Below are 14,296 nucleotides of genomic sequence, written 5' to 3'. Positions count from 1 at the left end.
CATTTTATTCAAGTTATGTGTTCCGGCAGGTGTGAATAAAATGATTCCAAGATCCTAAAATCATTGAAGAACTAAGCACAGTTTGTCGACTTAATCCTAGAACATCTTAGGTAAGCAAAAGCCTTTTGCTAATAGTCTAGAAACTATTCTTGGTTGATAGGTACGTCTAAGAACTTATTAGGTAAACCTATCGAATTTGCCACGACATAAAAGGACTCCTTACTTATATCGTTGAGTTTCACCAAAACTAACATGTACTCACAATTATTTGTGTACCTTGCCCCTTTAGGACCAATAAGTAACACCTCGCTGAGCGAAAACTATTACTAGATTGATGTAAAGGATATCCAAGCAAGTGTATATTTTGGCATGGCACCTTTTAACTCAATTTTTAAGTTTGGAACTTAAGGCTCTTACTATGTTGGTTAGATTTTAAGTGAACTAAAATCCTTAATCATGCAACATAATCAAGCTTTTGATCTCATGCATTTTAAGACATATTTAAAGCAATAAATAACTTAAAACATGCATAAGATATTTGTGATCTAGTATGGCCCGACTTCATCTTGAAGCTTTGACTTCAAAGTCCGTCTTGAAAATCTCCGTGGGAGGCACCATTTTCTTCAAATAGGATAAGCTATAACTAATTACAACTATTTGATGGTACGCAGACCATATTTGAATTGAAAAATAACTTTGGTGCTTTAGACCAATTACATTCAAATTAATGGTACGCAGACCATATTTTCTATCCTATTTGGGCCATACTAGTCACTTCATAACCTGCAAAACAGTACATATACAATATATACCATTCACCCATTCATTATCATGAATGGCCCACATAGCTGGTTAGTAAAACACATTATGCATCACGTAAACATTTGCAGCAATTAATCAAGGTCACCAATAATCTACCAATTATTCAGTCCTTATTAATTCTAATCGAGTTGTTTTAACCTTAAGGATTTGTAGACCTAATCAAGAGTTTATGACTAAAAAGCGCTCCCACTCAAACCAATAAATTCATATGCTTTACTAATTTTAAACATAAAATTGTATTTCTAGTCTAACCGGAAACATACAAATTTAATTAAAATTTAAAGCTCATATAAATTTATAATTGAATCCAAAAATTTAATTTAATTTCAGTCGCATTTAAATTAATTCATGATTTTAATTTTAGTAAAATAATTAGAATAAATTCCATTTATTATAATTATAATATTCAAAATTAAAATCCAAGAAATTAATTCAAATTATTAATTTTAAAATTAATTAAAATTACGTGAACTGAAATTTTCAAATTAAACATTCAAAACGATCTAATCGAAACGCAAACACCCTACGCGTTGCACGCCCATGGGCCGTACGCACACAGCCATTGCTGGCCATGTGCGCGCAGCCCATGCGCTCGTAGCATAGCTGCTGCTGTCCCAACGCAAGCCTCCGCACAGCGCCCCATCGCACGCGAGCTATCGCTCGCAGTGCGCGCGCGAGATCGCTCGCTGGGCGCGCTGGCTCGCTCGCTGGCGCGCGAGATCGCTCGCTGGCGCGCGAGATCGCTCGCTGGTGCGCGCGAGCCATCGCTCGCTGGCGCGCGAGATCGCTCGCTGGTGCGCGCGAGCCATCGCTCGCTGGCGCGCGAGATCGCTCGCTGGTGCGCGCGAGCCATCGCTCGCTGGCGCGCGAGATCGCTCGCTGCGCGCGCGCGAGCCATCGCTCGCTGGTGCGCGACATCGCTCGCTGGGCGGGCGACGTCGCGCGCTGTGCGCGCGAGTGATGCTGTGCGCAGCGCTCGTGGCACGCGAGCTTGCGCTCGCTGCGCGCGAGGCTGCGCGCACTTGTGCGAGGCAGCGCGCGTTGTGGCGCAGCTCGCTTGCTGCCCACACGCGACTGCCTTGGCTCGCCCCTCGCCCATGCCCATACGTTCATTGCTCGTGGCACACGACACAAGGCAGGGCTGCTGCCTTGCGTTCGTGCACTACGCCCTTGCTCATTGCATTCGTGCCGCACGGGCGACGAGCTCCCTTGCTCGTCGTCGCATGCCCGCATTATACAACACCCCTTAAGGGTAACACGAAGCGTCCATTGCTTCGTGCGTGCAAGTTATTTGAACGAATCGCATAAAAATCTAAAATTTATATTTAAAATTAATGACAAATTAATAAATATTATTAATTTCATAATTTTAGGGCGAAAAATCGAAAATTTATTATCCAATTGATTTCCGATTGTTATGGATTCAAGTCTAGGTCATAAAAATTTAAAATTTATCGTAAATTTACAATTTTTATGGTGGTTTTTAATCATAGGTTTCTAATTAAATTACAATTAATTATGAAAATCAAATTAATTCTAAATTATTCTAATTTTCAACAAATTAATCATAATTACAAATTAGATTGCATAATTAACAAGACTAGGCATTCAAACTTGTTAAACATATGCAGTAGGTCAATCAAAAATTCAAGATTTATCAACAGGAATCGCAAATATTTAATTTAACATCTTAAATTTACGAAATTTTGCATCCGAAAAACTAAAACCTTCGAAAAGTCATAGTTAGGCTTCGAATTTGAGAATTCTGGGTTCGGCAGAAAAATACTATTTTTGTCAAAATTTTAGAATGCCTTTTACATGCGGAATTGACACAAAAATCACTCAATTCGGATGAGTAATGAAGAAACTGCCGAAAAACTGCGTACATATAATTAAATAAACGCAATTTGCAATTAATTAACAATTACGAAAATTAATCACCCCTTTTAATTCTTGCAAATTTGTAATATTTAACCATGTTCATGCAATTTAGATTATGAAAATAATAAGGGGCTCGTGATACCACTGTTAGGTTATGATACATATGACATTTACATAGATCATGCGGAAACAACCATTAACCCAGGAAACATATTATTTACACATAATCATATAGCATAATTAGATGCATACTCTTTGTTGCGTGCCCTCCCTAGCTGCGCCCGAACCGAACAAGAACAAGTCTTTTAGGACTCCAAGTGTCGTCCCTCCGTAGATAGTCCACAGCACGTCCGGATCCGCCTTAAGATTGACCAACTAGAATCGCCCTTAAGGTACTAGAAAATTTCGGCACTTTTGAGCAAGATGTGTGTTTGATTTTCTCTCAAAAAACTCACTTTTGAATACTTTGAAACTTATGTATAAATTATGACCCCTAGGCCTTTATTTATAGAGTTATGGAAAAGGAATCGTAATCCTAGTAGGATGCGAATTAATTGGAATTAGAATCCTACATGAATTCTATTTAATTAATTTATCCAATTAGGAATAGACATTTAATCATACACTGACTCTTGCTGATTCAGGAATCACGCATGAGCACAAACTCACACACACACGGCAGCCACAAGGACTGCCCATGCGTGCGAGCTGCAGCCCACGCAGCAAGGCCCACGCATCCGTGGCCTTGGCGCGCGCTGGGCTTGTGGCGTGCGTGCTTGCTGGGCGACGGCCTGGCTTCGTGCTGGGCCTTCGTCCGGCAGGCCTCGTCCGATGCTAATTCGTACGATACGCTTCCGATTAAATTTCCATTTCCGGAATCTATTTCCGATACGAACAATATTTAATATTTCCGATTCCGGAATTAATTTCCGTTTCGAACAAATATTTAATATTTCCGTTTCCGGAATTATTTTCCGATTCCGGCAATATTTCCGATTCTGACAATATTTCCGTTTCCGGCAATATTTCCGATTCTGGTAATATTTCCATTTCCAATAATATTTTCCGATACGTACCATGTTTCCGTTTCCGGTAACATCTACGACTTGGATAATATTCATATTTCCGATACGATCCATATTTCCGTTTCCGGCAATATCATCGTTTCCGGAGTATTCATTTCTTGCCTGTGACGATCTTAGCTCCCACTGAAACCAAGATCCGTCGGTTCCGAATATTCATAGATGGAGTATTTAATGCCATTAAATACATGATCCGTTTACGTACTATTTGTGTGACCCTACGGGTTCAGTCAAGAGTAAGCTGTGGATTAATATCATTAATTCCACTTGAACTGAAGCGGCCTCTAGCTAGGCATTCAGCTCACTTGATCTCACTGAATTATTAACTTGTTAATTAATACTGAACCGCATTTATTAGACTTAACATAGAATGCATACTTGGACCAAGGGCATTATTTCCATCAAGTTTTCATTTTCCCCCCTTCACACATCAACTTTAACCCGAGTCTTTTTGCTTTGCTTTCAGTAACGAAATTGTGAGTGGCACCTGTATCTACCATAGCTCGGGCTCTCTTCCCATTCACCTGGACTTCTACATACATCAATTCAGTACTGTGGGGTTTTTCTCCTTGAGATTCTTTTCCCATGGCATACATCATGTGGATGGCGCCCAGCTTTGATGGTTCCTCTTCATCATACTCCGACTCTTCTCTATCATCCTGTGGAGTCGACTCTGAAGTGGTCATGGCGAACAACTTCTTCTGCAAACTATCAATTCCTCCTTTGTGCTTGCATTCAAACCATTTGTGTGGTCCACGACACAATATGAAAGTGAGGGTTTTGTTCCACGACGAAGATCCGGACTGAGCTCCCCCTTTATTGGAAGAGGAGGGACCGCCACTCCTCCGTGATTCTTCTCCCCCACTTCGGTACTTGTTCCCCACACTGTTGGAACTAGCTTGGGAGACATTCCGAGAATTCTTAGGAGTGCTCGCCGTAGAGTTGTTGTTCCCCTTCTTCTGAGCTGGTGCTCTATCGGACGAGTAATCCATCAACCTTTCGGCTGCCGCAATGGCCCCTGATAAGGTGTCAACTTTTGAGCGCCAGATCTCACGCTGAGCCCACTCCTTCAATCCCTTGACGAAGTTGAATAACCGATCCTTCTCGGTCATGTCTTTAATGTCGAGCATGCACGCGGAGTACTCCTTCACGTACTCTCGAATGGATCCCTTATGTTGCAAGGTTGTTAGCTTCTTACGAGCAATGAATTCTGTGTTTTCAGGGTAAAATTGGGATATGAGCTCTGCCTTGAACTCTTCCCACGTATCAATCACCACCTTCTTGGCTTGGATGTCGGCGTACTTACACCGCCACCAGAGTTTAGCATCATCCGCCAAATACATTGTTGTTAGGTTATGATACATATGACATTACATAGATCATGCGGAAACAACCATTAACCCAGGACAACATATTATTTACACATAATCATATAGCATAATTTAGATGCATACTCTTTGTTGCGTGCCCTCCCTAGCTACGCCCGAACCGAACAAGAACAAGTCTTTAGGACTCCAAGTGTCGTCCCTCCGTAGATAGTCCACAGCACGTCCGGGTCCGCCTTAAGATTGACCAACTAGAATCGCCCTTAAGGTACTAGAAAATTTCGGCACTTTTATGAGCAAGATGTGTGTTTTAGTTTTCTCTCAAAAACTCAAATTTTGAATACTTTGAAACTTGTTATAAATTGTGAGCCCTAGCCTCATATTTATAGGGGTATGGAAAGGGAATCGAAATCCTATTCAGATACAAATTAATTAAACCTAGAATCCTACAAGAACTCTAATTTAATTAATTTATCAAATAGAATTAGGAATTTAATCATTAACCGAACTCTGCATGTTTTAGGAAACGTGCACGAACACAAACACTTGCACACACACGCACGGCTGCCACGATGGGCCCCATGCGTGCGCGCGAGCAGCAGCCCACGCAGCGCCCGCGCGCGCTGCGCGCTGCGCGTGCTGTGCGCGCTGCGCAGCCTGCTGGGCCTGGCCTTGCGCTGGGCCTGGCGTGGCTGTTTGTGCGGCGCGCTTGGCTTGCTGGGTGATGGCCTGGCTTCGTGCTGGGCCTCGTCCGGCAGGCCTCGTCCGATGCTTATTCGTACGATGCGCTTCCGATTAAATTTTCCGATTCCGGAATTCATTTCCGATACGAACAATATTTAATATTTCCGATTCCGGAATTAATTTCCGTTTCGAACAAATATTTAATATTTCCGTTTCCGGAATTATTTTCCGATTCCGGTAATATTTCCGATTCTGACAATATTTCCGTTTCCGGCAATATTTCCGATTCTGGCAATATTTCCATTTTCGATAATATTTTCCGATACGTACCATGTTTCCGTTTCCGGCAACATCTACGACTTGGATAATATTTATATTTCCGATACGATCCATATTTCCGTTTCCGGCAATATCATCGTTTCCGGAGTATTCATTTCTTGCCTGTGACGATCTTAGCTCCCACTGAAACCAAGATCTGTCGGTTCCGAATATTCATAGATGGAGTATTTAATGCCATTAAATACTTGATCCGTTTACGTACTATTTGTGTGACCCTACGGGTTCAGTCAAGAGTAAGCTGTGGATTAATATCATTAATTGCACTTGAACTGAAGCGGCCTCTAGCTAGGCATTCAGCTCACTTGATCTCACTGAATTATTAACTTGTTAATTAATACTGAACCGCACTTATTAGACTTAACATAGAATGCATACTTGGACCAAGGGCATTATTTCCTTCAGTCTCCCACTTGTCCTTAGGGACAAGTGTGCATTTCCTAATTCCTTTGTCGCTCGATGCTTGCTCTTGAACATAAGGTAAGAGTTGTCATCCTTATTATGTCCAGAGGTGTTCCTCGGTTTCAGAGTTCAACTGATCAAATAAACAGATAATCATAGCCTATGATTCATCCGAGCACGGCCATGCATTTTACAGTTTCTAGCTCTCCGAGTGGCCTTGTACAACTTTTAAGCATCTCATCCCGATTTATGGGAGGACAATCCCAATCTTGCGATCTTGAGATTAGACTTCGTTTGATAGGTGATTACCTGAGCGTTGCCTTTATAGCCTCCTTTTACGGTGCGACGGTTGGTCAACATCAAAGCAACCAGTTCTCAAACAAGTAATCTCAAATCACTCAGGTATTGAGGATTTAGTGTCTAATAATTTAATGAAATTTACTCATGACAGATTTTCATCTCTTACAGTAAAGTTTCATAGGTCTTGTCCGATACTAGTCTTCCCAAAGTAAGTATCTATGCAAATGATTATGACATTGCCATGTCCACATAGTTCAAGAAACAGAACTACTAGTCATCTTGCATTCTAATCGTCTAACGTTTTCTATGCGTCCAATTTTATAGAAAACTCCGACTAGGGACCATTTTCAACCTTTGACATTCAAGTTCACTTGATAGACATTTCTTAGTCACAGGACTGGTCCTGACAGTCTATCTTGAATATATCGTCAAATTTGAAGGGACTCATCATTTAATACTAAACCAAGATTAAATGGAATATGAAAATACATTTCATATATGATAAATGTTCAACCCCAATGTTTTACAACCATGGGCCTCAAACCCATTTTCTAAAACAATTCATGGAATTCAAAGCTATGCTTGATTTCCAGTGCGACAATGTGAGTGTTGCTTCTCACTTGTTGCATAGGTTTAGTTATCATGCTTTGCCAATCTTAACATCCTTTTCATCGAATGTTCTTTGAGATATGATGATAAGATCTTTTCGAGTTTGTTTATTATGTGATCTAGTCTTTCTTACTACATTAGTGGTTCTACGCATTTTGCAATGAAGAACCATTAAGTTAGCAGACGTTTTTCTTGCTTCAAGAGTGGTTCCACGCATTTTTCAATGAAGAACCATCAAGCCAGCAGATAGGTGATCTACCCAAGTTCAGTGAAGAACTTTAAACAACCCTGTTTTATTGCTTCTTAGGCAATAATTACTTTTACTTCAACTGTATAGGTTGCTAGTGATGCTTTGTTTGGATTTACCTATCCAAGCAGTTCATAGATATGTGGAAGACTCTCCAACTATATCTTAGAACATAGAAATTAATATTTTAATTTCCCACGCAACAACTCATGGTCTCCAATCCATGTTGCCATTTCAAAACACGATGCTCTTTAGCTCGTCCTTGTCAATGGTTAACTCCAAAGGGTCTTGCTTGATCCTTTGCCAGTGTTTATGCGTGTAGCATCAATATTTAGCATATCTTTATTTCCTTGAATCAAGAAGTAATCCTATGTACCTTTTCAGGTACCATAAGTTTTTCTTGATCTCAATCTAATTGGTCTTCACTTAGATCAATAGAGATTGGTATATGTTCGTCATGCCTAAAGTCATACGATACGTTTTTGGCGATCCTCATATTATATCACACATGATAAATTCTTTTGTAGAATAATTCCTAATTGAATTCTATTCATGTAACTTTAGCTCATTCAATTTCAGTAGATACTGAATCCAGCTAAATTCTTTGACATATAATATAGGTGAAGAATCTCATTAGATTCTTTGATGTTAACTTAGTAAATGCTTATACATAGTTCAAACATCCTTTACTTAGATTTATTCACATGGGTCGAATATCTCCAATGGAGACTTTCGTGTTTGATTTAGTAAATGCCATTACTTAATCCAAAATAATATCATAAGATCTTTGTAAATAGATCTTAATACCCAGTATGTACTAAGTATCTCCATGGTCCATTATTGATGAATAATTTCAAATCTAAGTCATTAGCATTTGAATGTTATTTCACAATAGAGAGATATGTGTGTGATACACATAGGACCAAATAAGTTTTTATGTACTCCCACTAAACTTCTTATACATCTATAAGAATCATGTATATTTTATGAAACTAAAATGCTTATTAGCTTCACTTAAAATACAGTTCCAATTCCCAATTGCTTGCTTAAATCTGTACTTAGATTTTATAAGCTAGCTTTCCTTTTCAAGCATTTATTTGGATCCACAAATCCTATGACATGCCATGTACATAGTTTATTCCAACATTTGATTGAGGAATACTTTTGTCATCCAATTGCCATATTTACCAATATGCAATCATTGCTTGAATTATAGACTTGAAGCATTACGATTTTGCATGAGGTTTCAACACAATCCACATCGTGAATTTGCTTGTAACTTTTAGCAACTAATCTAGCTTTGTGTGTGAACACAATTCATGTTTGATGGTTTTTATCCTTAAAATAAACTTGCAACCAATAGGTGTGAAACTATTCTTGCAAATCAACAAAATTTCAATTTTGTCATCAAAACATTGAGTATGTTTTATGGCCTCTAACCATTTAAAACATTTGAGTCTATATATGGCCTCTAACCATTTTAGGGAATCTGGGTTTCGTCATAGCTTTCTTACAAGTCACAAACTCATTAATCTACATGATAATAGTTTGACTGCAAGTTGTAGGTTTCTTCACTATCTAATGGAAGAGTCGCATAGCTTCAATGACCTGAACTCCATGTTTCTTCACTATCTAATAGAAGAATCTCATAGTTCCAGTGACTTGAACTCTATGCCTACTAGGGTATAGAACATCAAACAATAGAATATCAAATAGCCACTTGAAAGTCCTTTGAATATTCTGTTCTCCTTGAAGCACTTGTAAAGTCTTCTAAGAGATGTCTATTCTTTAAAGCCACTTCTAAAGTCCTTAAAGAATAAGTTCGGATTTTCTGAAGCACTTCGAAAAGCCTCCGGAATGTCCGTTTATGTTTGTTTTTCGTCTCGAAGACTTTCGAGGTCTATTTTCTCCCACTTGTCATTTTGGAAACGAATCTCCAAAAGGAAATTATTTCGAGCAAACAAACATTATGTTCTCAAAAATTCGTGGTAGAAACAATACCCTTGTGTCTCATTTGAATAAATCACAATGAAACATATATCTATACTTGGGCCTTAGTTTGTTGAATAACAAACACTAAGCTCCCACTGAGTTTAGCAACTCTCTAGATATATATTATCGAAAAGATATTCTGAAATTACTTTTCAATAGCTTTGACGAATTTGGTTTAGTTTGGTGGTAGTTGAGCATTTTGTTTTAGAAATTATAGGAAAATTCTTTATGATTCATCATTGATCGAATCAAGTACTAATTGACTTCGATTATTCCAACTAAGATATGCCATATCTTATGGACCTAGATTGTGAAATTACAACACACAATCATTGATGATCATATTTGGTCTCAAGTAATCATCAACATGATCTAACCTAGATCTTTATGATTTCTTGCCAAGTGGATTTTATACTTCTGAATCTTTGAACTAGCCAAACAGATTCAAACTTATATCACATTGAGTAAATAAACCTATATTCACTCAAATCTGTGTGAAATAATAAAGTTATAAAATCTTTCTTTAGCTTTGAACTCTATTGTCTAGGCGTTCTAACAATAGTTCATATCTTTTGTTACTTTCAACAAGTAAGACTAGTTGTCTTAAAATGATCTAGAAATCAATCAACTTTCAAAAGTCCATCAAAATAGAGCCTTTTGAATGTTAACTTGTTGATATGGTCTAAGCAACAATGCCAAAGATTAGTGGAACTCAAATCAAGGGGTTGATTTGAACCTAGTAAAGTTCTTTAAAGAGTTGTTTGTTTTAATCAAGCATATTGACTCAACCTGTAATTGACCATTTCATTCAAATAAACAAACAAACATTGTCTTTGATTTTTCTTGAATGTGAGTCTTTCTGTGTTTGAAAACAGAAATTTAGGTATGTTGATTATGGAACAAAATAGCCATTAAGTTCCAGCCTTTGAAAGGACTTAAAACAAACTAGATGACCCTACAACTAATGTAGCATTGCCATGCTTCATTTCCCACTTGTAGGTCATTAGTGTATCCTAGCTTCCATTGTTTGAGTTATTACCGAAGTAAGAACCTCAAGCGGTATATGATACCAAGGAAGTTTGATTGCTAGGTCACTCCTCTTTAAACATAAACTTATAGGTAGAAACGGAATAGTAAATTCCTTTCATATGTTCCTTTGTTTTCCTATTTCTTGTACCCTTTCTTATAGTCTTAAGAATTGAATTCTTTAGTGTTGACTTTTATACTTTGTTAGACATGTCCAATGTCACCAACAAGGTTCTTTTCCATTTTAATTTATGTTGAATATTTTGTTTCAACTAGATGATCTTACAAGAAGCTTCTAAAGTTCTCTAAGCATCGATCTATTCGAATGTCTAGGGACTAGACTCATTCGAGAATTAAATGGACAAAGATATTAGGTTGTTAACCATTGGTAAAGCTGAGCGTTTAAGCTCAATGCTTTATGATCTCAAAACTACATTGTATTTTGAATTCACAAGCACCAATTGGTTTGCCATTCGATTTTGATCTTCGAAAACAACCATAAAAGTGGATATAAGAAACGTACATTTTAAATTGCTCACTTTCTCTCTTTTCCGTGAATCGTTCTTGGATTCACTACCAATCGAGGAAATTTACTGTTACCTTTCTAAAAGGATTTATTGCAGTGCAAGATATTTAATTATAAACAATAATTAAAACATACATTGAAGCATGCAAAGTCTAAACATTTATCATGAATAATAACTTGAAATTAAAGCAACCATGCAATTCAAACAAGTTATTAGCATTTTATTCGATTTTATTGTTCCGGCAGGTGTGAATAAAATGATTCCAAGACCCTAAAACCATTGAAGAATTAAGCACAGTTTGTCGACTCAATTCTAAAACATTTTAGGTAAGCAAAAGCCTTTTGCTAATAGTCTAGAAACTACTCTTGGTTGATAGGTACGTCTAAGAACTTATTAGGAAAACCTATCGATTTTGCCACGACATAAAAGGACTCCTTACTTATATCGTTGAGTTTCACCAAAACTAACATGTACTCACAATTATTTGTGTACCTTGCCCCTTTAGGACCAATAAGTAACACCTCGCTGAGCGAAAACTATTACTAGATTGATGTAAAGGATATCCAAGCAAGTGTATATTTTGGCATGGCACCTTATAACTCAATTTTTAAGTTTGGAACTTAAGGCTCTTACTATGTTGGTTAGATTTTAAGTGAACTAAAATCCTTAATCATGCAACATAATCAAGCTTTTGATCTCATGCATTTTAAGACATATTTAAAAGCAATAAATAACTTAAAACATGCATAAGATAAATGTGATCTAGTATGGCCCGACTTCATCTTGAAGCTTTAACTTCAAAGTCCGTCTTGAAAATCTCCGTGGGAGGCACCATTTTCTTCAAATAGGATAAGCTATAACTAATTACAACTATTTGATGGTTCGCAGACCATATTTGAATTGAAAAATAACTTTGGTACTTTAGACCAATTACATTCAAATTAATGGTACGCAGACCATATTTTCTATCCTATTTGGGCCATACTAGTCACTTCATAACTTGCAAAACAGTACATATACAATATATACCATTCACCCATTCATTATCATGAATGGCCCACATAGCTGGTTAGTAAAACACATTATGCATCACGTAAACATTTGCAGCAATTAATCAAGGGCACCAATAATCTACCAATTATTCAGTCCTTATTAATTCTAATCAAGTTGTTTTAACCTTAAGGATTTGTAGACCTAATCAAGAGTTTATGACTAAAAAGCGCTCCCACTTAAACCAATAAATTTATATGCTTTACTAATTTTAAACATAAAAATGTATTTCTAGTCCAACCGGAAACATACAAATTTAATTAAAATTTAAAGCTCATATCAATTTATAATTGAATCCAAAAGTTTAATTTAATTTCAGTCGTATTTAAATTAATTCATGATTTTAATTTTAGTAAAATAATTAGAATAAATAAAATTTATTATAATTACAATATTCAAAATTAAAATCCAAGAAAATAATTTAAATTATTAATTTTAAAATTAATTAAAATTACGTGAACTGAAATTTTCAAATTAAACATTCAAAACGATCTTTAATCGTAACGCAAACACCCTACGCGTTGCACGCCCATGGGCCGCACGCACACAGCCATCGCTGGCCATGTGCGCGCAGCCCATGCGCTCGTCGCATAGCTGCTGCATCTCCATCGCAAGCCTCCGCACGCACTGGTGCTCGCTGCGCGCGCCAGCACTCATCGCAAGCGAGCTATCGCTCGCTGTGCGCGCGCGACATCGCTCGCTGGGCGCGCGACATCGCTCGCTGGGCGCGCGAGCCATCGCTCGCTGGGCGCGCGACATCGCTCGCTGGGCGGGCGACATCGCTCGCTGTGCGCGCGAGCAATGCTGGCTGTGCGCGCGAGTCCTCGCTCGTTGTGCGCGCGAGCAATGCTGGCTGGGCGGGCGACATCGCTCGCTGTGCGCGCGAGCAATGCTGGGCGCAGCGCTCGTGGCACGCGAGCTTGCGCTCGCTGCGCGCGAGGCTGCGCGCTCTTGTGCGAGGCAGCGCGCGTTGTGGCGCAGCTTGCTTGCTGCCCACACGCGACTGCCTTGGCTCGCCCTTCGCCCATGCCCATTCGTCCATTGCTCGTGGCACACGACACAAGGCAGGGCTGCTGCCTTGTGCTCGTGCACTACGCCCTTGCTCATTGCATTCGTGCCGCACGGGCGACGAGCTCCCTTGCTCGTCGTCGCATGCCCGCATTATACAACACCCCTTAAGGGTAACACGAAGCGTCCATTGCTTCGTGCGTGCAAGTTTTATGAACGAATCGCATAAAAATTTAAAATTTATATTTAAAATTAATGACAAATTAATAAATAATATTAATTTCATAATTTTAGGGCGAAAAAATCGAAAATTTATTATCCAATTGATTTCCGATTGTTATGGATTCAAGTCTAGGTCATAAAAATTTAAAATTTATCATAAATTTACAATTTTTATGGTGGTTTTTAATCATAGGTTTCTAATTAAATTACAATTAATTATGAAAATCAAATTAATTCTAAATTATTCTAATTTTCAACAAATTAATCATAATTACAAATTAGATTGCATAATTAACAAGACTAGGCATTCAAACTTGTTAAACATATACAGTAGGTCAATCAAAAATTCAAGATTTATCAACAAGAATCGCAAATATTTAATTTAACATCTTAAATTTACGAAATTTTGCATTCGAAAAACTAAAACCTTCGAAAAGTCATAGTTAGGCTTCGAATTTGAGAATTCTGGGTTCGGCAGAAAAAGACTATTTTTGTCAAAATTTTAGAATGCCTTTTACATGCGAAATTGACACAAAAATCACTCGATTTGGATGAGTAACGAAGAAACTGCCGAAAAACTGCGTACGTATAATTAAATAAACGCAATTTGCAATTAATTAACAATTACGAAAATTAATCACCCCTTTTAATTCTTGCAAATTTGTAATATTTAACCATGTTCATGCAATTTAGATTATGAAAATAATAAGGGGCTCGTGATACCACTGTTAGGTTATGATACATATGACATTACATAGATCATGCGGAAACAACCATTAACCC

Source organism: Spinacia oleracea, chromosome 3 (genome assembly GCF_020520425.1).
Source record: "Spinacia oleracea cultivar Varoflay chromosome 3, BTI_SOV_V1, whole genome shotgun sequence".
In the NCBI taxonomy this organism is placed as follows: domain Eukaryota; kingdom Viridiplantae; phylum Streptophyta; class Magnoliopsida; order Caryophyllales; family Amaranthaceae; genus Spinacia; species Spinacia oleracea.
The sequence above is the reverse complement of the archived record's forward strand: the minus strand, read 5'-3'. Positions refer to the sequence as shown.